This window comes from Gorilla gorilla, chromosome 10 (genome assembly GCF_029281585.2).
Source record: "Gorilla gorilla gorilla isolate KB3781 chromosome 10, NHGRI_mGorGor1-v2.1_pri, whole genome shotgun sequence".
In the NCBI taxonomy this organism is placed as follows: Eukaryota; Metazoa; Chordata; class Mammalia; order Primates; family Hominidae; genus Gorilla; species Gorilla gorilla.
In genome coordinates, this window is record NC_073234.2 from 54,130,216 (window position 1) to 54,155,034 (window position 24,819).

General features: G+C 37.3%; 1 protein-coding gene and 1 pseudogene across 1 annotated transcript in view; one reads left to right on the forward strand and one right to left on the reverse strand.

The window, feature by feature from the left end:
- Positions 1 to 24,819, reverse strand: part of PCED1B (PC-esterase domain containing 1B) — a 156,712-nt gene that overhangs the window by 90,457 nt on the left and 41,436 nt on the right. The gene's annotated exons all lie outside the window — the stretch shown is intronic.
- On the forward strand, positions 9,738 to 10,327 carry LOC101152222 (interferon-induced transmembrane protein 3-like; annotated as a pseudogene).

Genomic DNA, 24,819 nt, shown 5'->3' on the forward strand with positions numbered 1-24,819 from the left:
GTTCCATTTCTACAGCACAGGCAGAGTTAATTTAGCATTATTCCTAAGAGCCCTAGGATTTTCAGAATGCTAAATGAGCATTAGCTTCAACTTAAAGTCACCAGTTTCATCGGTACCTAAAAAGACAGTCAGCCTGTCCTTTGAAGCTTTGAAGTTAGGCACTGACTTCTCTCTAGCTATGCAAGTCCTAGACGGGATTTTCTTCCAATAGCAGGCTGTTTTGTCTACACTGAAAATCTTGTTTAGTGTAGCTGCCTTCATCCATTATCTTAGCAAGATCTTCTAAATAACATCCTGCAGCTTCTACATCAGCACTTGTTGCTTCACCTTGCACTTTTATGTAATGGAAATGGCTTCTTTCCTTAAACCTCATGAACCAATCTCTCTGCTGGCTTCAACCTTTTCTTCTGCAGCTTCCTCACCTTTTTCAGTCTTCATAGAATTAAAGAAATTTAGGGTCTTGTTCTGGATTAGGCTTTGGCTTGAGGGAATGCTGTGGTTGGTTTGATCATCTATCCAGACCTTTAAAATATTTTCCATATCAGCAATAAGGCTGTTTTGCTTTCTTATCATTTGTATGTTCACTGAAGTAGCACTTTTAATTTGCTTCAAGAATTTTTCTTTTGCATTTACAACCTGGTTAACTATTTGGCACAAGAGGCCTTTCAGCCTTTCTCAGCTGTTGACATGGGTTCCTCAGTAAGCTTAATCATTCCTAGCTTTTGTTTTGAAGTAAGAGAATTGTGACTTTTTCTTTCACTTAGAGACCATTGTAGAATTATTAATTGACCTAATTTCAATATTGTTATGTCTCAGGGAATAGGAAGGCCCAAGGGATTTTGAGATAGGGGAATGGCCACTCAGTGGAGCAGACAGAACACACACAACGTTTGTTGATTAAGTTTGCTGTTGGTGGTCCTGTAGGATGATAATACCATATTTTCACTGTACCTCTTTTATATTTAGATATGTTTAGATACACAAATAGTTACCATTGTGTTCCCTTGGGTCCATCACATAGCCTAGCTGTGTAGTAGGCCATACCATGTAGGTTTGTGTAAGTACACTCTGTGATATTCAGATGATGACAAAATTGCCCGACAATGCCCTTTTTAGAAATGCAATGTATGACTATAAAGGAGAAGCAGAATGGAAAAATTTTGAAAATTTTCAACCTGGCCATGTAAAGAATAAAAAAGCCTATTCAGGAGAGCAAACCAAGTGTGTGACCAAGACACTGTTAAGGAGATTAGTATGGACAGAAGGAATCATCAAGACAATAGGAGAATGACCTCAAAGTCATTTAGAGATCCTTGAGGCTGTCCCTCCTGTTACAGGACCAGAGCTCTAGGAGGGCAGGATAGTTTCAAAGGATGATCCTGAGAACCCTCTGTGGGCTCACTACCCAGAGCCTCCTAGATTTCTCCTTCCCACATTTCAGTGCATTGCTCCTCGGCTGCCTTAGCTGTGGCTAAGGCACAGTGGGACCAGGTGTGGCTCAACCCACCACTCTACAAGGTATAAGCCATAAACCTTGGTGGCATTCATGTGGTGCTAGTTCTTCAGGCATGAGAAATGCAAGAGCTGTGGGGCCATGGTTTCTTTCACCTAGATTTCAAAGGATGTCATAAACAGCCTGGGGTCCCTGATAAAAATTTTTTGCAGGGGTGGAGTAACTACAGAGAGCCCCAACTAGGGCAATGCTAAATGGAAATGTAGGGTCAGAACTGCCACAGAGAGTTTCCACTAGGGCAATGCCTAGTAAAGTTTATTTCTGGGCTCTCTATTCTGTTCCGTTTATCTATGTGTCTATTTTTACACCAATACCATACTATTTTGATTACTATAGCTTTGTGACATAATTTGAAGTCAGGAAGTATGATCCTCTAGCTTTGTTCTTCCTGTTCAAGATTGTTTTAACTATTCAGGGTCTTTTGTGTTTACAAGTAAATTTTAGGGTTTTTCTTTTTCATGAAAAATGCCATGGGAATTTTGATAGGGATTACACTGAACTTGTAGCTTGCTTCAAATAAAATGGAAATTTTGGCAATATGATTTTTCTGATTCCATGACCATGGGATATCTTTCCATTTATTTGTGTCTTCCTTATTTCTTTCATCAATGTCTTATAGTTTTCTGTGTACAGATCTTTCATCTCCTTGGTTAAATTTATTCCTAAATATTTTAATTTTTGATGCTATTATAAATGGAATTGTTTTCTAAGTTTCTTTTATGAATAGTTTTTTATTCATGTAAGCTTGTCATTCATGTATAGTAACACAGCTGAGTTTTGTATGTCAATTTTGTATCTTGTAACTTTACTAAATTCATTTATTAGTTGTAATAGTTTGTTGGTCAAGTCTTTAGGACTGGCTACATACAAGATCATGTCGTCTGTAAACAGAAACAATTTACCTTTTACCATTCCAATTTAGATGCATTTTATTTCTTTTTCTTGCCTAACTGCTCTGGCTAGGACTTCCAATACTATACTGAATAGAATTGGCAAGGATGGGTATCCATCCTTGCCTTGTTCCTGATCTTAGAGGTAAAGCTTTCAGTGTTTCACAGTTGGGTATGATGTTAGCTGTGGGCTTATCATATATGACCTCTATTATGTTGAGGTAAATTGTTTCTATACCTAATAAGTTGAGAGTTTTCATCATAAAGGATGTTGAATTTTGTCAATGCATTTCTGCTTCTATTGAAATGATCATACAGTTTTTATTTTTATTTTTGTTAACATCATGTATCACATGTATTGATTTGTGTATGAATTTCTTAAAATTAGTTTTTTGCCTCTTTCTCTCTCTCTTCTTCTGTTACCATAATTTGTAAATTCATTTGCTTGATAGTATCGCATGGCTTCTTTATGCTTTCTTAATTCTTTTAATTTCTTCTTTTGTTTTGGTTCCTCTAATTGGCTAATTTCAAATAATCTGTTTTTGATTTGCTGATTTTTTTTTTCTGCGCAATCAAGTCTGTTGTTGAAGCTCTCTACTGATTTTTTTTCATTCTGTCATTATATTCCTCAGCTCTAAGATTTTGTTTGGTTCTTTTCTATGTTTTTTATTTCTTTATTACACTTCTCATTTTGTTTATGGATTGTTTCCATGATTGCATTTGTTTGTGTTCTCTTGCATCTCATTGAGCTATTTTAAGATAATAATTTTGAATCATTTGTCAGGCAATTCATAGATATCCAATTCTTGGGGGTTGGTTACTGGAGCTTTATTAGTTTCCTTTGGTGTCATGTTTGCCTGATTCTTCATGATTTGTGTAGCTTTGCATTGGTGTCTGTGCATTTGAAGGAGCAAACACCTTTTCCAGTCTTTAAAGCTTGATTTCAGCAGGTAAAGACCTCTTGTTAGGTCCATGGGCTGATGGAATTGCCACCAGGATTGCAGTTGAGTGGGGTTGGAGTTGGGCAATGTGACTGCTGCTGGGTCCAGTGTGAGGTCTGCAGTTGGTGGGCCTGTTATCAGAGGCTCAAGTGAGCACGGATCCTCTCTGGTCCTTGAGTGAAATCAACTGTCTCTAAGTTTTTGGTCAGTAGGTCTGGTTCTGGGACAAGGGTCCACTTCAGGGTTCGAAGCTTGGTCTACAGCTGGCAGGCCTGTTGCCAGATGCATGGATGGGTGTAGTTCCCTGAGGGTCTCTGCAAGGGTTCCCACTGGTTCACTGGGCAGAAGAGAGGGACTAAAACTGAGTCACAGGACTGCTTCAGGGTCCACACACAAGCTCAAGGACTGCCTCCTGGGTCACGGATGAAGGTGTCTCCTCCTGGGTCCTTTGGTGGGAAGGACTGCCCTGGGACTGCAGCTGAGTGGTGCTGAAGCTGGGTCACAGGGCTGCTTCAAGATCTGCAGCTGAACTTAGGCCAGTGAGTCTGCCTCTAGTGACATAAATGGGCATGTCTTCTGGTACATCCCTGGGATGGGAGGACTGCAGCCAGGTTGCAGCTTAGAGGGCCTGGAGTCAAGTTACAGGGCTCTTTGAAGGTATGCTGTGGAATGTAGGTAAGCAGATGGGCCTCTCAAGGCATGGATGGGCATGTTTCCCAGCAGGTTCCTGTGTGAGCAGGACTTCTCTCAGACCATGGCCAAGAGAGCTTAGAGCTGGGTCCCAAGCTGCTTCAGGATCCACAGCCAGGATTGTGGTCAGCAGGCCTGTTGCCTGAAGCACAGTTGGGTGTGAGTCCTCCCAGGTCCCTTGGTAGATGGCTCTGGTGGCAGGACCAAAGCCAAATGGGGCTGTAGCTGAGTCCACAGAGGAACAGAATGTTTCTGATACTGTCACAGGACCACTGTTGGTGAGCCTACCACCTAGCTGTGAGTCTGCCCTTTCAAAGGAGCCATCTTTGGTCTTAGGCTGTGCTTGGATTTTGCAACCTGGGGTCCACAGCTCCCACAAAGGCACTTTTGTCCATGGATGGCTACCAAATTCTTGTTGCTATGGGGAAATATGATCAAGGGACCTCCTATTCCATCACTTTTTCCTCCTTGTTATATCTTAAACAGACACTTAGTGAGGAGCAAATTAAGCAGACTTCTCAAAGCTCTATACCTAGTAAAGAGCAAAGCCAGGACTCAAATCATGGTCTGCTGCTTGCACAGCTGAAATGATCAACCATTATACAGTCTCATCCTTTTAAGTACCTCCAGTGAATTCAGTCTCTTAAGTATGAAACAGCTTAGAGGCATGTAGTCTGTCAGCTGAAAGTACCAAGAATGTTTTAGAAGTGATCCCTAGTTGAAGGCCACTTCAGTGAATACACTCATCTTACCTAAGAAGGTTTTGTTTTGTTTTGCTCAGGGTATTCAGCAGGTAAACATATCTTGGTACACATGGGGACAAATTAGTCAACTATATTAAATAGAGAAGGGAGATTCACTTCCTTTGCACTCTTTCCCTGCTTATTCATTGTATTTTGGATATATTTTCTTTTTTTGCATGCAACCACTACAATTATGATTAAAGGAAAATTCTATCATATCTTTTGTCAAGACATGAAGCATTTTCACTGTCTTCTGAGATAACTGAAATCTCAATAGTGAAGCAAATCATTAGTATTTCAATCTTGGTTGTGTTTTCTATGTGGGTCAAAATGGAGACAGTATATCATCTCATTCCATTGATCGAATGAGGAGAGAGGTTTTAGGTACAAACATTAATTAATAAAACAGAGTTAAAAGTGGCAACATATTTTGCTGTCCCTGACACTTTGATATATGTATTTCTTGGCAGCTCAAGATGCCAGGGGCATAAAAATCTAGATAATATAGGTCAAGAATCCCTGGGTTTTCAAACCCACATTTTACATCAAAACTATAAACAAATGAATCTTAAAACTCTGTACTTATTTAAATTATGGATTTATTTTAGAATCTGTGCTTTGCTGCATTATATATTTACAAAGTTGAAAAAGATTAGATTTCAGTGATCAGGATGATGTAGCAAAAGCAAAACAATGTTCTTTTTCAGAAAGCATCAATACATTATTAAAAATCTAGATTATTTGATAAGCAAAATTCCTCATTAATGTGCAGTAACATATGCAAGGTAGTCTTTTAATCCTGGAGAAGCTTGTTCAGAAGGAAGCACCAAAAAATAGAATGCTTATTTTATTTTCAAGCTGGAGTTTTCAATCACCCTGGCAGGATGAGTTTTAATCAGCTTTTGTTGTAACATGAGTAGTAACTTCAATATATACCACACACACACATCATCTAATATTTTATACCCTACTCACACGAAACACACATGTACACACTATATACTATACACCTGCCACACCACACAGACACATACACACATACCGTACTGCATATATACACTCTACTTCCACCAAGCACAGAAAAATACGCTATACACATGCCACATCATAGCACACACACCATAGCATATGCACACATATCTCTCACATCAAACCCATGTACACAAAATACCATACAGCACACATATACATACTATATGCACATACACCACACAAACACAAGACTTTGCCACACATGCACTACACATACCATACCACACATACATTCCCTTTCATACCCAGCACACACACACATACATCCCACATGATCTGGCCACTGGCTGCCTTCCTGACCTTATTTCCAACTCTCTCTCCCCTTTTCACTGTACTTGAGCTACGCCTTCCTCTTTGCCTTGTCTTGAGCACACCAAACACACTTCTGTCTTAGCCCATTGGCATTTGCAGTTGCCTCTGCCTGAACTTCTCTTTTCCTGGATGTGCACATGGTATACTCCCTTTTCCTTAGAGATCCTTTCCCTGACCCTCCCCCAGTGCAGGATAGCACCCAGATCACTTGCTCTCTGCAACTGTCTGCTGCTCCCCATTACTGTCCTGACTGGCCTTAGCTACCTGTATTCTGAACTCCAACCATAAAATGTAAGTTGTTCTTAGAAATCATCTAATTTAGTCTAACATCCTCATTTTGCACACAACAGGAGGGAAGCTTCAAAAAGAGAAGTAACTTGTCTAAGGTTACAAGAATCATTCATTCATCCATTCAGCAAATATTTCTTAAGCACCTATTATGTCACTATTCTCAGTACTAGGTATCAGAGGGGTACAAAAAGGGCAAGGACTTTGAACTCATGAAACTTACAGTCTATTCAAGGAGACAGATAATAAACAAATAAATACATAAAATAATGTCAGGTAGTGATTAATGCTTAAAGAAAAAAAGCAAGGAGGTAAAAGGAGGTAGAAGTAAGAAAAAGCAAAGAATAGTTGAAAAACATTATCCCAAAGGCACAAGGACATACAGTCTATTGGAAATTTTTCAGAAGTTAAAGCATCTGTTTATTCAAGATGGTAAACAAGTGGCAGCCTGGTTTGCAAATGCAGAAGGCTTAGCTAGGGGGTCATTTGGACTTGAAAAGGAGGCATGGTTTCTGAGTCTTGGCTCGAGGCAAGGATGGTGTAGACCCCTATATGTTATAATGACATTCACAGTGACAATAATTGCAGTTAAGATAATGGTGAAATACGTACTGGATCCATTCAAGGCATTGTACACAATGAGGCACCATAGAGTTTAGATACTCCTGTTAATTTCAGGTACTGATAGTGGATAGAGCTAATCTGAGAGCCAGGAACATATAGAATCTTCTAAGAAAATAATTAATAGTCTAAAAATGTGAGCCAGGCTACTGGAAGTTAGGAAGTCAAAAGTGGTCATGCATAAGGCAAGACCAAAATCAGATTACTTGCTTAGTAATGTCCAGTTCTATGCTTATTCTGGAAAGGTCGAAGTCTACTACTGCCATCATGAGAAGAGGCCAAGCAATACAAAGGCTAAGAAGGGCAGATCTGATCTGATCTGAGCCAAGAAGCAATGGCTCCTAAGAAAATAACCTACCAGCATCTCAGAAACTCCATTTGTCTTCCCATGTTTGAGGTTCTACCCAGGAAGCAGGCACCAGATGGAAATATCTGAGTATGTGTACGTGTGTTTGTATGCATGCGTGTGTGAAAGAGGAAAGAACAGACATGTTTTGGAGGCATTGCTACCTATTGAACAGTATGTTCTGTTTACCATGTCTGGTACAATTATCCCAACTCATCATCTTTTTAAGAAAAATTTTTTAAGAAACAGTAATGTGAGTTTGTATGCTATGTGAAACTCCAGAATGAGGTCTGCTTCTCAGGTAATTCGAACTGTTCATAGGCAATTTCAAATATATTGACCATTTGCACTTAACTAATAATGTCCTTTTCAATGACAAGAAGTTATTCTGAATAAAGTTTCAAATCCCTAAAATGGCTCACACCTCTTAGCTTCAATGTAAACATCTCTGGAAGCGATGTAGATTTTGGGACTACCTAAGCCTTGTAAACTTTAAGTATTTAAATTATATCTTTTTTGTTTGTTTTTTGTTTTTTGGGTTTTTTTTTTTCTTTTTTTTTTTTAGACAGGGCCTCACTCACCCTGTCATCCAGGCTGGAGTGCAGTGGCATGATTTCAGCTCAATGCAGCCTCAACCTCCAGGCTCAAGTGATCCTCCTACCTCAGCTTCCCAAGTAGCTGGGACTACAGGAGTGCACCACCGTGCCCAGCTAATTTTTGTGTTTGTCGTAGAGATGGGGTTTTGCCATGCTGCCCAGGCTGAAATGATTCCTTTTTTGAAAGACAGAATAGCTTTCCCTAAATGTTTAGAAATTAGGATAGAAACATCTTAGAAAAACGTATACAAGAATCTAATAGAATTCTTTTAGGTCTTACATTATATAGCTTAAATATTTTGTCTCCAATAACAGATAAATTATTTTTGCAAAGGATTGCCTTGGATTTGTTGATGATTCCACTCTAATCACATCTATATTTGAAGACATATTTTGGACATGATCAAATAAGAAGCTAGCAGGTTTAATCAAAATATGCCATTAATTGTTTAAATGTGAAGGAAATAAAAAATGAAATTAAGACTTTGTTTATATTCAGATCATGGGAAATTTTCAAAATAGATTTTGTAATCAGTACCATAACCTTTCACAACTTGGAGAATGGCAATAAGACATTGCTGAAAGTAGTCTACAGATATGTTACTTCCCAACAATTACAGTAATCCAGAGTGTTGCATAGTTTGCAAAATACTTCATGAGTTCTTTTAATTAGCAAAATAAGGTATTGGCTAGGAATAAAAGTTATTATTATTTTCATTTTATAGATGAGAAAACAGAACCACAGAAACTGAGGGAGTTACCCAAGGTTACGTGGCAAAGGAGTGACGGTGGCACATTTAGAATCCAAGTCCACTGACTCTCATCATAATGGCCTTTTTATATCATGCTTCTCTTGAACTATGATTTGTCTTCTAGTATATGTAGATATCGTTTATACTTAAATATTTGCCTAATACTATCTCATAATGATGCTAAGATTATTAAAATGGAAATTAAAGTTTGTAGATATCGTTTATACTTAAATATTTGCCTAATACTATCTCATAATGATGCTAAGATTATTAAAATGGAAATTAAAGTTTGTCAACAGCGTTACTTAAAATTGGGAAGATTAAGGAGTATGAAAGACACTGAAGAACTACTTTCAAAGAGTCATCTTTTAAAGTTCTGGTGTGCAAGTTTTGTGCAGTGCATAAAGGCATGAATATTTGGTTTCTTTCCCAGCTAAGATCACTCAAATTTCCCTTGGGTACATCATGCTGCCTTCTTATTATTCACTTATCCTTTAAAGTAGGTGACAATTTGGCTTTTGTTATCACCTATATCTCATTTTAAAGTGAAATCAGGCTGAAATTCTTTGCATAAGAGGGCTTAAGAAGTCTATCTGTTAAGATAAAGGGAAGAAAATAATTTATTTCAATCATTAGAAACTTTTGACAGGTGGACAGGCTAATTTTCTTGATTTACAAAGCGCTCATTCAAATGAATTGAAAGGTGAGCAAATCAATAGAAAAATGGGCAAAAGATAAGATCATGCATCTTACAGAGCAAAAGTACAAATGGGCAAGAAATATGTGAAAGATGATTATAATAAAGGAAATGAATACCAAAACATGATACGTCTATCAAATTGGCCAAAAAAAAAGAAAGAAAGAAATTGAGTGGTGAGTACTGGTGAAAGTATGGAGGAAAAAAGGCTACTGTACCCTTTTGGTGGAAGTGTAACTTTGAATGCTCTCCTGGAGAGTAACCTGTTCTTATCTATAAAAATCTTTTTTTTTTTCTTGGAGAACCATCCCAGCAACCCAACCACAGCTGGTTCTCCCTGGATACCATGAACCACACTGTCCAAACCCTCTTCACTCTCGCCAACACCGGCCACTCCACCAACCATGAGATGCTCAAGGAGAATCATGAGGTGGCTGTGCTGGGGGCACTCCACAACCCTGTGCCTCCAGCGTTCACTATGATCCACATCTGCAGTGAGACCTCCGTGCCCGACCATGTCATCTGGTCCCTATTCAACACCCTCTTCATGAATTCCTGCTGCCCGGACTTCATAGCATTCACCTACTCTGGGAAGTCTAGGACAAGAAGTCTATGGACACGAAGATGGTTGGCGACCTGACTGGGGCCCAGGCCTGTGTCTCCACTGCCAAGTGCCTGAACGTCTGGGCCCTGGCTCTGGGCATCCTCCTGACCATTCTGCTCATCACCATCTCAGTGCTGATCTTCCAAGTCTCTCGACAGAACAGGAGACAGCATCCAGGCCAGGAGCTCTGCCCACAACCTGTCTCCCATGCACTCCGCCTTCCATTCCTTGCCCCGCCCCCAAAGCTGAGTCCTGTATCAGCCCTTTATCCTCACACACTTTTCTACAATGTCATTCAATAAAGTGCATGTGTTCATGGTGCAAAAAAATAAAAATAAAAATAATAAAAAAATTAACTTTCTTTAACATACTAGCTGGTACTTTAAATAAAAATCTTAATTGCATATATCCTTTGAAGGAACAAACCCATTGTATGAAATTTACTACAGGAATATAGTGATGGAAGTTCACCTAGATCTATGGACATGGACACCAAACTCATTAATTAAAGCATTATTTGTAATGGCAACAAACTAAATGACCAATTCCTATCAGTAGAGATTGGTGAAATAAAGTTAAATCCGTCGGTGCAAATACTGGTTCCTAAAAGATACTGTAATGTATGTATATGAAATGATTCTCAATATTTGGTATGTATATATCTTTTTGAGATAGAGTCTCACTCTGTCACCAGGCTGTAGTGCAGTGACACAATCTCAGCTCACTGCAAGCTCTGCCTCTGGGGTTCAAGCAATTCTCCTGCCTCAGCTTCCCGAGTAGCTGGGACTACAGGCGCCCGCCACCACGCCCGGCTAATTTTTGTATTTTTAGTAGAGATGGGGTTTCACCTTGTTGACCAGGATGGTCTCGATCTGTTGACCTTGTGATCCACCTGCCTCAGCCTCCCAAAATGCTGGGATTACAGGCATGAGCCACTGCACCAGACCTAAGACTTTGTTAAACAGCAATTTTCTTTGAGGTGAAAGATTAGATGGGAAGGGGTCAATGCAGGTGGGGAGAGGTAGCTTGAATTTCTGTTTTGTATGTTTTTGCCCTGTTTAAAGTTAATATTTTCTAGCCAGATACATGTATTTTGTGTTCGTTTGTTTTAAATATTAATAAGGGATATCTTCTCTATATTTCACTGAATTGAAGAAAAATAATTGAAGGAAGAAAGGAAGGAAGGACAAAAGGAAGAAAAGAAGAAAGGAAAAAGTTTCATGTTGATAAGGGAAAACAAACACACAATTATATCTACAAAGTAAATTTTGAAATCTCCTGTACTAATTTCATAAAGGCCTTGCACTTTCCAAATCTCCTTTTCATTCTCTGAGTGTGACACAAAATGCCCATGATGTCACGGAATGTACCCTCGGGCATCTGAAGATGCTGTTACATCTGGATTGATTATTCACATCATAATACAGTCAGGGACTGTCTTAGTTCGTTTGGGCCACTTTAACAAAGTGCCATAGACTGGGTGGCTTATAAACAACAGAAATTCATTTATTACAGTTCCGGAAGCCCAAAATCAGATGCCAGCATTGTTGGGTTCTAGTGAGGGTTTTCTTCTAGGTTGCAACCTGCCATCTTCTCGTATCCTCACATGGCAGAAAGAGAGGGAGAGAGCTCCCTGGGGTCTCCTTTATAAGGGCACTAATCCCATTCATGAGGCTAGAGCCTAAATCACCTCCTAAAGGTTCCACTTCATAATAGCATCATATCAGGGATTAGGATTTCAATATATAAACTTTTTAGGGGACAGAAACATTCAGTCCATAACAAGGACCTTGGTTGCTGGAAATAGTATCTTAAAAGTCATCACTAGGATTCCCTTCTTTCCCTTGCCCTGACAAGTAATATATCTGGGTATAATTTTTGCTCATACTGTGATATTAAACACAGTTTGAGCTGTGGCTTATTTAATGCACACCAGGATTTTATTAGTGCAAACTCTGAACAGGTTTCAGTGAGTATGAGATTATCAGGCTTGAACCCACATCTCACACAGTCATTCTTTCAAGTCTCACGGGCATGATGTACCCACCATCCCTACCTTGCTCCACTCCTATAATTAAACCTAAATCATTATTGCTGAACTGAACATTACATGCCTACTTTTGGTCCAAACATGTATCGATTTTATTTCTGTTTTTTCAGGGCCCTGTACAAGGGATGCCACATCAGAGGATCCATCACATCAAATCCTTCTAGGATAGGGACAGAATTATCTTTAGTCTCTGAGTACAATCCCTACCACAGAAATCATGGACCTTGAAATACTTGGAAAATGTGTTTGCAGACATCATGTTGTCTCTTTTAATTTAGCTTATCAAGGGTTGAATTCCAAATTTTTTTGCACATATTTACAAATATATGAAAATAAAGAGTCAGGAAATAATGTTTGTTTTCATGATTTAAATTAACTCTGCATTATTTTATGTAACTACATGTAAAGAAAATACAGTCCCCTTTGTAAGAAACAGGGGAAAATTATCTTATATATTGTATTTTGAAGCTTTACATATGAAAAATGTTAAACATATTAAAGTAGAATAGTATATTGAACTATGTATCAGTGTTATGAGATCACCATATCACCATTTCCCCCCTTGAATGTACTGTATTTTGAATGATAATCTTTAACAAAAAGACTCTTAACTTTCAAAAATTCCACAGACATTGGCTAGATATTTGTACCAGTTAGATTTTGGTTCTCCTTTCATAGCAATGCTGATATTTAGGGGACATTACTCTCCTGCCTCAGAAGCTCATGGCTTAGGTTTTACTGCAGTACCAGTGCTGCACTTGGGCTGAGTCACATATATAGTGTCCCTCCAGTCTTCCTTCTGACTGACAACACAGGTTCTGGGGCATTTGGGTAGGGTTGTGTTTAGTTAGGGTTGTCTGGAAATTGACTTACACATAGTACAATGGCTAAACTGACTTCACTGTCAGATGGAGCCCATTCCTCAGCCTGATGACTTCAAATAAACCATCCTGGGTGAGATGGATTGCTTTCCTGATAATGTAAAGACTGCATTCAAACTTTCAATTATAAACCCAAGTGCAAGCCGTTTAATTCCCCCATAGTATTGGGCCATTTACACAGGGGTATTTGTTGCAGAGGAAAAAATTTTATTAGAACCTTACTTTTAATTTGGATATACTAGATCAAAGCTCCAGATTGCCAAGCTTAAGTACACATGGAAATAAAAATTAATCAATATAATGGTTTTGTGGTGCTATTACTTTTCCCCATAACTGTGTTTATGTACAGCCACTTCAGTAAATCAAAGCTCCATCTCAACTGACTTGTTTAGAAGAAGCTCACATGCAAATGAGAGAGTTCACAAAAAGGGACAGGTAATTTACTATGTATTAACATGACTACTGGCAGCCAGTTAGTGTTTTTTTAAAAAACAAAAAGCACTGGGAAAATCACAATGTTTCCACTCGATGCTAATGACTTTCCATGCAAAGTTCATTACTGGCCAGGACATCTGCCTTTCACTTCAACTTCCCTATTTTTTACGTAAGTATAACTAAATAGAAGTAAAACATGACAGGCTGGGCGCGGTGGCTCACGCCTGTAATCCCAGCACTTTGGGAGGTGGAGGTGGGTGGATCACGAGGTCAGGAGATCGAGACCACCCTGGCCAACATGGTGAAACCCCATCTCTACTAAAAATACAAAAAGTAGCTGGATGTGGTGGCGCATGCCTGTAATCCCAGCTACTCGGGAGGCTGAGGCAGGGGAATTGCTTGAACCAGGGAGTCGAAGGTTGCAGTGAGACGAGATTGCGCCACTGCACTACAGCCTGGCAGCAGAGTGAGACTCCTTCTCAAAAAAAAAAGAAGTAAAACATGACAATAGTGTCAGCACAATCAGGATGCAGGATAAAACTGGAAATGATCCATGGAGAAAACCCTTTCCTACCCATGTTGCTCCTTCCAACCTTTCTCCCCTTTCCATTTTGTGCTCTGTGGTGTCAACAGTGAGAATTATCTGGAACAATTCCAGCCACTACTGATGAAGGACAATGGTGTACACACCTGGATGCTCTGCCAGATGAGGAGCTGCAACTTTTTACACATTTACCCTAACAAGTTTTCTATGAAAATAGAACGAATTGAATAATTTTCTGCTTAAGCCATAGATACACTGAGTTTCTGAGAGGAGGCAAAGGTTCTTGTACTGATTAAGGAGGGCGTTTTGGGGGCATTCTGAGGTCAAGGATTGGAGTGGGCGGGTGAAGTATCTTTCCTTAGCCTAAGGAGTGGAATGCCTAGGAGTTTCAGATAGTTTTACTTGCTATGCCAGCAAGTGACAATGGCTTGACATTTTTATTGGATGAATCACCTTTTAAGTAAGTGATAGATATTGGAATGCCTCAAGTGATAGAATAAGGATATGTTTTCTCAATTATAAAAGTAACTCAAATTCATAAATATGATCGAGATATCTTCAGTTTTTAAAAACTGTTTTTGGCAGATGACTGAACATACTGAATATGATTATTATATTAAAATACAAGTATGCACTGACTTAACATTTAAGTAATGTATGTAATTGCTTGACACATCTCAATCATCTTCGTTAATTGTAAATAGCTGATTAATATGACTTTTACTCTGATGTGAGAATAATAATCTGTATCTGTAAATAAAACAAAACATAACAGCACTAATAACATGTATCTTAACCCTTAAGAATGTATAATCTGATCATTGCTATAAAAATGTTCATCCTACTGACCACACACTTCTTTTCTTTTTTTTCTTTAATGCTAAAGTTAATTCTTCTGATAAAGACATGAAATTTTTCTGTTTTATTTTCTAGAGGCAGGATCTTACTTTGTTATCCAGGTTGGAGTGGGGTAGCATAATCACAGCTCACTGCAGCCTTGAATTCCTGAGCTCAAGCAATCCTCCTGCCTTAGCCTCCTAAGTAGCTGGGACTACAGATGTGCACCAACACATCTGGCTAATTGTAAAATTATTTTATTTTATTTTTGTAGAGATGGGATTTCACTATGTTGCCCAGGCTGGTCTCAAACTCCTAACCTTAAGTGATCCTCTTACTTTGGCCTCTCAAAGTGGTGGGATTACTGGTGTGAGCCACCACATTTAGCCTCAAACATATAGTGAAAATCATAATTAAACAATTTTCATTAATAACATCCAAGACACAAAAACAATTGTGATTAAGAATATAATGTTGTGAAATAACCAATTTCAATTTTCCTATCTACCCTACCCTTTTTTTGTTTTACAAAAAATTGGGTAAAATATATTAAGTGACCTTTTATTTTATTGTGTGTATTAACTCCTAACCTTTTAAAATAAAGCCTTACCACTTAAAAAAATTAGCCAAACAAAAGTTTTTTGTGTTCCTACAACTCAATGGCTCTCAAACTACTTTTGAACAGTAGAATGTTAACTTCAAGTGAAATTTTATTTTTAAAAGACCCATATATAAAACTGAATAATATGAAAGTGCTCTAGATGAAAAGGGAACAAGGAAGTCAGAGTCTTACCTACTAAGTCTCTTCTTTGGGCAGAACTCAAGACGTTTTGCCAAGCACAGTTTGAAAACCACTGCTTTTGCTCATTATAAGAAAATTTTTCTTCATTTGAAGCCATGCAAGTCCAATCAGTGTGTACACTACACTATTGATGGTTGAAATGGACAGGTGCCTACTAGGCACACCACTCCCCACTGGGGTCCCTCGGAGCTCCAGCCAGAGGCATGGTCTCCTCTCCATCCTTTGTACCTTGTGATTCCGCCACTATAGTCACAGGTGATTGGACTAGGAATGGGCATCTGATTTCAGGAGCTCTCTTTAGACTGCCCAGTGGTATTTATACAACCTGGCATGAGAATCCCACCCAAGGGGGCATGCCACTCTTTTTTTTCTTTAAAAAAAATTTTTTTTTAATTGGCTAGGACTAGGATAGGAGGGGCATGCCATTCTGAAGTGTTGACCTATTACTCTCTGTGGGGAATATTTTAAAAATTTTATTATTTTATTTTATTTTGAGACAGGGTCTCGCTCTGCCACCCAGGCTGGAGTACAGTGGTGTGATTATGGCTCACTGCAACCTCTGCCTCCTGAGCTCGAGCGATCCTCCTACCTCAGCCTCTTAAGTAGCTGGAACCACAGGTAGCTAAGACCACAGGCGCAAGCCACCACACCTGGCTAATTTTTGTATTTTTCATGGAGACAGGGTTTCACCATGTTGCCCAGGTTGATCTCAAACTCCTGAGCTCAAGAGATCCACCTGCCTCAGCCTCCCAAAGTGTTGGGATTATAGGTGTTAGCCACTGTGCCCTCCCTTAAGGGAATTTTAACTTGAGATGTACAGATAGGAATATGGCAGGGAAATAGAGTACCAAAGGAAGGCAGAAAGCAGAAGGCTTGTAGGCAAAGAGAATTAGAATTAGTTTGTTAAGGCAGGAACAATGAAACGAAAGAAGAGAGCAGCTGAGAGATGGAGAAAGGAGCTGTGGATGCCAGCTTCCCAGTTTCTTTGCCAGACCACCCAGGACTATTTGAAGGAAATTCAGAGATGGCTTTCTGCACTTCCTCACTTTCCCAAGTGTCCTTATAAAAACCTCTACCTTGCTAAGCATTCCCTGTTGTTTTCTATGCAGAAAAGCCTCACTAACCCCATCGCATGGTTTGTCTAATTTTCCAAACATATAATTCAACTCAGAAGATATCATGTAAAGCCAGCTTTGAACATCAGATTTGTCTATATCTCAAGACTAGGAATCTCAAATGCATGACAGTTCCTCTTCCAGTTACCACACCTGCATCCTTTGCAGACATCAATAATTAAACATGTTCTTTTATTTTACTGCTGAGACAGAAATCAACTTCAGACATTTTTTTCAAACAGTTCTCTAGACAGCTTGCCAATCTATATTGTTGATACAAGAGTTGAAATCTGTTTACCATTTTACTTCAGTAAATATTTGCAATGGGATCTTTCTTTTCTTGCTTAGCAGAATATTTGGGTAGATCTCTGGTTTTCAGCGCTCTCCATGACGCCTTAACACTTCAGCTGAGGTACGTCATGGGTTGCCTCTAAGAGAAGAGTAAGGCGGCCCAGAGTGAGGCTGAAGAGTTGGAGTCTAGATAAAGAAGGTGCCTTCTCCATTTTTTGTTCCTCAAACACTTTTAAACAGATAAGAGACTTTTATCTGTTGTATGTATTTAAGTTCCTAGTAAAATTTTATTTGAGGAATCATTTCTACAACTGAAAAAAAAAGTTAAGTTGAAATCACCAAATTGCTATAATCAGCCCTTGAACCACAGTGCTCATACCACCATATTATTTCATAAATTTGACCTGACTCAAATTGGCATAATCAGCCAACAATTTCATTCTTTTATTTAAAGATCTAAATTTACAGAATAACTTTTCTAAGTATTGTTTTTATGTTGCTTTATTAATGAAGGATGCAACCATGCATCAATGATTCCAAGATCTATCAGAAGACATGACAGCACTGTTCTCCTACAAAACTTTAATGAAGCATAAAGCGGTATCGTAATGCAAAAATGAATGTGCACTCTCAACAGTCGAAACATATAGACAGGAAATCAGTGAGTATATCAAAGACTTGAACAACACTATCAATCAATTTGACCTGACTGGAACTTATGGAACACTCCACCCAACAACAGCAGAATTCCCATTCCTTTCAAATACACATGGAACATTTACCATGATAGGCAACATTCTAAGACATAAAACATATCTAAATAAATGTTAAAGAATTTAAGTTTTATAAAGTATACTATTTTACCAAAATCGAATTAAATTAGAAATAAAAAGCAGAGGCCGGGTGTGGTGGCTCACACCTGTAATCCTAGCACTTTGGGAGGTCGAGGTGGGCAGATCACGAGGTCAGGAGATTGAGACCATCCTGGCTAACACGGTGAGACCCCGTTTCTACTAAAAAATACAAAAAATTAACCGGGTGTGGTGGCACATGCCTGTAGTCCCAGCTACTCAGGAGGGTGAGGCAGGAGAATCGCTTGAACCTGGGAGGCGGAGGCTGCACTGAGCCAAGATCGTACCGCTGCACTCCAGCCTGGGCTACAAAGCGAGACTTCTCAAAAAAAAAAAGAAATAAATAAAAAACAGAAAGATAGCTAGAAAGTTCTCAAGTATTTGGAAACTAAATAACACACTCTAAACATCCCCTGGGTAATAGAAGAAATCAAACGGAAATTATAAAAGATTTCAATCTGTATGTAAATGTAAATAAAATATTATAAAATATTTCAGTCTGAATGTAAAAGTGTATCAAAATTTATGGGATGCAGCTGATGCAGTTCATAAAGGACAGTTTATAGTGCTAAAATGACTACATTCAAAAAGAAGAAGGATCTGAAGTCAATGACTTTAGCTTCCACCTCAAGTATTAGAAAATAAAGAGCAAATATAACCCCAAATCAGCAGAAGAAATGAAATAATAAAGATCAGAGTGAGTATGCGTGAAATAGAAAACTGAAAAACAACAGAGAAAATAAATGAAACAAAAAACAGATTCTTTGAGAAAAATCAACTACATTGAATAAACCTCTAGCCAAAACAACAAAAAAGAAGAGTGAGAAAAGAAACAAGTGACCAGCATCAGGAATGGAAAAGCTAACAGCACTATGGACTCAACAGAGTGTAAAAAGAATAATTAGGGAATATTATGAAGAATTTTATGCAAATAAATTTGACAACTTAGATGACATAGATGAATTCCTTGAAAGACACAGACTATGAAAGCTAATTTAAGAAGAAATAAACAACCTAAATAATTCTATATCAATTAAATAAATTGAAATTGAAATTAAAACCTTTCCACAAAGAAAATTCCAGGCTCAGATGGCTTCTTTGGTAAATCTGACCAAATATTTAAGGAAGAAATAATACTAATTTTACAAAAGTTTGCAGGGGAATTACTGGGGAATAAATACTTCCCAACTCATAGCAGGCCAGCATTATGTTGATACCAAAACCAAAGATGTTGTAAGAAAAGAAATGTACACACCAATATCCCTCATGAAACTTAATGCAGAAGTGCTTAACAAAAGTTTAGCAAATTGAATGTAACATTACATAAATAGGATAATAGTTCATAACAAGTGGGTTTACTCCAGGAATACAAGGTAGTTTTAGCAATAGAAAACCATCAATGTAATTCATATTAACAGACTAAAATGAAAAACATGTGATCATCTCAATAGATACAAAGAAAGCATTTGGCAAAATCCTACATGCATTCCTTATAAAAACTCACATTAAGCTAGGAATAGACGGGAAAGTCCTCAACCTGAAAAAAATTTTTTTTCTTTACAGAAAAGCCTTACAGTTATCATCATACCTAATGATGAAAGGCAGACTGAATGTTTTCTTTGTAAGATTGACAAGGCAAGACAGTTCACTCTTACCACTTCTATTGAACATTATACTAGAGTATCAAGCAATGCAATAAGAAAAAAATGTGATTTTTGAAAGAAGTTTTTGAAATGATTGGAAAGGAAGAGATAAAATTGAGTTTATTTGTAGATATCTTTATATGTAGAAAATCCTATGAAACATTTTAAAAAACGATTTGAACTAGTAAATGAGTTAAGCAAAATTGTGGGATACAAGAACAAAATGTAAACTCGATTGTATTTCTATGCACTGGCAGTGAACAATCAGAAATTAAAATTAAAAACATAATTCCCTTTATAATAGCATCAAAATACAAAATACTTAGGAATGAATCTGACAAAAGCTGTCCAAGACTTGTACACTGAAAACTACAAAACACTGCTTAGAAAAGGTAAAGATCTAAGTAAGTGTAAAGATATACCATGTTTATGGTTCAGAAGACTCAGCACTATTAAGATGTCTATTATCCTCAAATTGATGTATAGATTGAACACAATCTCAATCATGTACCCAGCAGACCTTTTGTCAAAATCGACAAGCTAATCATAAACTTCATATGAAAATTCAAGAGACCTAAAGTAGTTAAGAAAAGCAAAAGAACAAAAGGGAGGGCTAATATTACCTGATATTAAGATGTCTATTATCCTCAAATTGATGTATAGATTGAACACAATCTCAATTATGTACCCAGCAGACCTCTTGTCAAAATCGACAAGCTAATCATAAACTTCATACAAAAATTCAAAAGACCTAAAGTAGTCAAGAAATGCAAAAGAACAAAAGTGGAGGGCTAATACCACCTGATATTAAGATGTATTAAAAAGCAACAGTAGTCAAAATAGTATGGTATTGCCATCACATAGACAAATAAATCAATAGAACAGAATAGCAAGACCAGAAAGTCTATATCTCCACACATATATGGTCAATTGATTTTTGCAGGGGTACAAAGGGAATTTACTAGAGAAAGGGAAGTTTTTTCAACAAATGGTAATGGAACAATTTGCAATCAATACACAAACAAAAAATGACTCTCCATACTTTGGCAGTGTAAGAAAATTAACACAAAATGAATCATTGACCAAAATGTAAAACAAAGGGCTAAAAAATTTCTAAAAGAAAACATGGGAGAAATCCTTTATGAACTTGAGTTAGGCAAAGATTTCTCAGGTTTGACACCAAAAATACCCTCCACACAACAAAACTTGGTATGTTGGACTTCACCAAAATTAAGAATATCTGCTATTTAGAAAGCACTGTTAAGAGACTGAAAATTCAAGCACAGATTGGGAGAGAATATTTACTCATCACTTACCTGTTAAGAACCTGTATTGAGAATATATAAAGAACTCCCACAACTCTATCATACAAACCCATTCAATTTTTTAAAAAAGGGAAACAGATTAGGACAGCCACATCACCAAAGATAAATACAGATGGCAAATAAGGACATGAAAGTTTGCTTATAATCATTAGTAAAATGCAAATTAAAAACACAATATGATATTACCACACTCTATTTAGAATGCCTAAATTTAAAGACTGATCATAACAAGTGCTGGTAAGCATGTTGAGCAACTGGAATGCTCATATACTGCTGATTCATTTCTTAAAAAGTCATACAACTCTCACATGACCCAGCCATTCCACTCCTACTTATCTTCCCCAGAGAAATAAAAGCAGGATACAAGAACAAAGTGTAAACTCAATTGTATACAAAAAAAAAAACCTCATGTATATACAAAGACTTACAGATGAATGTTTATAGGAACTTTATTTGTAATAGCAAAAAAACAGAAAAACACAAATGCTTGTCAACAGGTGAATGAATAAACACATTTTGGTATATCCATGCAATGGAATAGTGTTCAGCAATAAAAAGGAGTAACTATTGATACATAAAACAACATGCATGAATCTTAAAGTAATTATGCTGAGTGAAAAAACTAGACAAAAGAGTACATATTATATGATTCCATTATGTAAAATTATAAAAAATTAAAACTAGTCTATAGTGGCAAAAGGCAGTTAATGATTTCCTAGAGATGAGGGTGAAAAGCAAGGAGGGACTGCTAGGGACATGAGAGAACTTTTTGGGATGTTAGATATGTTCATTATTGTGATTGTAGTGTTAGCCTTGTGGGCGGTATACATGTGTGAAAACTTGTCAAGTTAGATATTTTATGTGCAGTTGATTGTATGTCAATTATACATCAATGAAGTTGTTAAAAATGTAAGTACAAAGATGTTCATTGCACTGTTTTTATAGTAGCCCAAAATAGAAACAACAAAATTTCTAAAAATAGGGAGTGGATAAATAAACAATGATGCATTCATAAAATATCAAGTAGCCACTAAAGTGTTTTCAGAGGATACTTAATAACATGAGAGAAAGGCCAAGTTACAACGAAAATTTGAATGAAAGAGAGAATTCAAAATTGTAGATAAGCATGATACTGATTTTGTAAAATGAAAGTATAATAGATACAAAAAGAGAAGAAAAAAGTTACTTAAGGCTTGTGATGCCCTGGCTCTATCACCTGTGTTTAGAACACTCGCTGTAACAAATATGCATATTCAACTTTTGTTCTTGCCTTCTTATATCCACTGAGTTTTTATCTGAATATAAAATACATTAAGGGAAAAGAAACTGTTATTAATTTTTTTTGATGTACTGGTGGACTTACTATAGAATTTTGGTACATTGTTTTGTTGATTCTATGAAACTGTGTATATCTTAACCATATATCAAATTTTTAAAGGGAAATGTTTGTGCAATCTCTATTCTCTATAGATAATAAAAAAATTAAAAAAATCATAAAAAAATTAAGCACCTTTGTTTGAACTGTGCATGGATAAAATACAACTATGCTTGGGTAGAGTCGGATTTATATGAGGCTATGTTCACACCCTGGCTAGAAGGAGCAATTAGAGCTCAAGTAACGTCTATTATATCTTACAAAACAATTTTTAGTGTTCGGTAACATGAAAGCACTTTTTTACCTAACAACAGTTGTTAAGAAAGGTTTTTTGACCACTAGCTGTAACTGAATGTGGATCTCTTCAATGTGACTGCTATCAAAGACATTACCTTGTTTTGTGGAAAACTAACAATCTCCCTATTTTGTCTCAACTGTGACATAACCATGTAATTATGCTAGAAAGTAGGATTTCTACATAAAGCAGATGACAAATAATTCTTCGTTCTAACTAAAAGGCTTATTTTCTGCATTCTGCTTCTTACCCTATGGTATGCTTCCCATGAAACTCAGATATCTCCACTACAATGAGAAAGTAGCAAAAGAAAATGAGCTCATGGTTTTTGTTTTTGATTTAGAGGATTATAATCTCCAGGAGGTCAGTGACATTCTTTAGTGAGTCCTCAAAAATAGATAGGACATTGCAGAGTGCTTAATAAATCTAATCATTGAACAGATTTTTGACAAGATTTGCATTGTACAGCCAAGCTCTGCACGTGAGAGCAAGACAGACTTGTAAATCACCTATCATCAGTGCCAAGGTTTGTATCCATCTCCAAATTCTTATTTTCCAGATTTGAAAGACTCAACTATAGCCTACAGAAAAGATGCTCAATGCCTTAGGAAAATGTTCATTTTTTAAAAAAGAATGATACTGGCTAAGAGTAAAGAGTTGAAAGGAGAAAGCCTCCATTACTCTAGTTTTCCATACTAAATATCTTGACTAAAAGATTAAGCAGCTGCAAGATGTTTAATGATTTTCTATTACTGAGGACATAAGGAAGACATTTATTTTTCACACATAACAAAATATAGTTTGAGCAATTACGATGTAAGTCACATCCAGACAATGTGAAATGTAAAGTTCTGGATCAAGGGAGTATATGGATCCAGTTGGCTTTCTGCCCATCAGGGAGACACACTGGCTGCAATTACAAATGAAGCAAATTTTCTGTGGTGTAAACCTGTATGTCAGTGGTAAATCTGCTGTGGTGCTTAAAAAAAGGCCAGAGTGAATCACTAGATTGTATACACATTCTCCAACAATATGTGTAATTAGGCCAAGAGATGAACACCTAATTTAAAGTAACAATGGCAAGCATTTAGAGTGATTACTGTGTATTAAATGTCCATTTTATTATTTCAATTAATGTTTTTTATAACTTCATGAGGACCAAACTATAATTATACCCATTTTAGAGAAAAAAAAAGGGAAGTTCAGAGCATCTTTTTTTTTTTTTTTTTTGAGATGGAGTCTCGCTCTGTCACCCAGACTGGAGTGCAGTGGCATGATTTTAGCTCACTGCAACCTCCCTAGGTATAAGCGATTCTCCTGCCTCAGCCTCCCGAGTAGCTGGGATTACAGGTGCCCACCACCATGCCCGGCTAATTTTTGTATTTTTAGTAGAGACGGGGTTTCACCATGTTAGCCAGGCTGGTCTCGAACTGCTGACCTCAAGTGATCTGCCCACCTTGCCTTCCAAAGTGTTGGGATTACAGGCGTGAGCTCCACCACGACCGGCTCAGAGCATCTTTTATCACTTATTTTGACAGAGACAGGAAAGAAGCTTAAGTCCATGGTGCTCTTGATTACTTCTCTACTACTCCCATCAGCAGGAACTTCCTAAGGCAGAGCAGCCAACTTAAGTCAACATCTAGAAAATTCTCTTTGGACATTTAATTAGATTAAATTATTCTTCTACTAAAAAATGTATTAGAACATGTAAAACATGCAATCTTATTTCTACGTATTGGAGAAAAATGGCAAAGGAGATTTCTTTAAAAAAAGAAAGCCTCCAACATTTTAAATTAATTAAAGTACTCAGTTTGCTTTGGGCTTCATTTTAGTTTTCATTTTTTTAAGATCTGAAGTGGTTTGGTTTTGAATGAGTCAGTGTTTTCAGAGCAGATTCTCTCCTTCAGGGCAATGAGTACCCACTAACGATTCATAACTTTGTAGCCATGAAAGGAATCATGCAAAAACAAGGGAGAAGCCCCTGCCTTCTGCCAAAGTCTCATTTATAAACCGTCCCCAACAATGTATCACCGGGATTGTTTCTTTCCTTGTGTTTAAAGAATAAGATTTTTTCACTCATTTTTAATGCTTTATGGAGAAATAATTCACATAACATACACTTTATCCATTTAAAATGTACAATTCAATGGTTTTTAGTATTTTCAGACATGTGGAACCATCACCACAATTTTAGAACATTTTTCATCACCTCTGAAAGCAGCCACATACCCTTTAGCTATGTCCCTTTTCTATACCGCCATTTTTTCCATTTTTTCCACCCCTAGGCAGCCACGAATCTACCTTCTGTCTTTATAGATTTTCCTGTTAAGAACATTTCACATAAATTGAA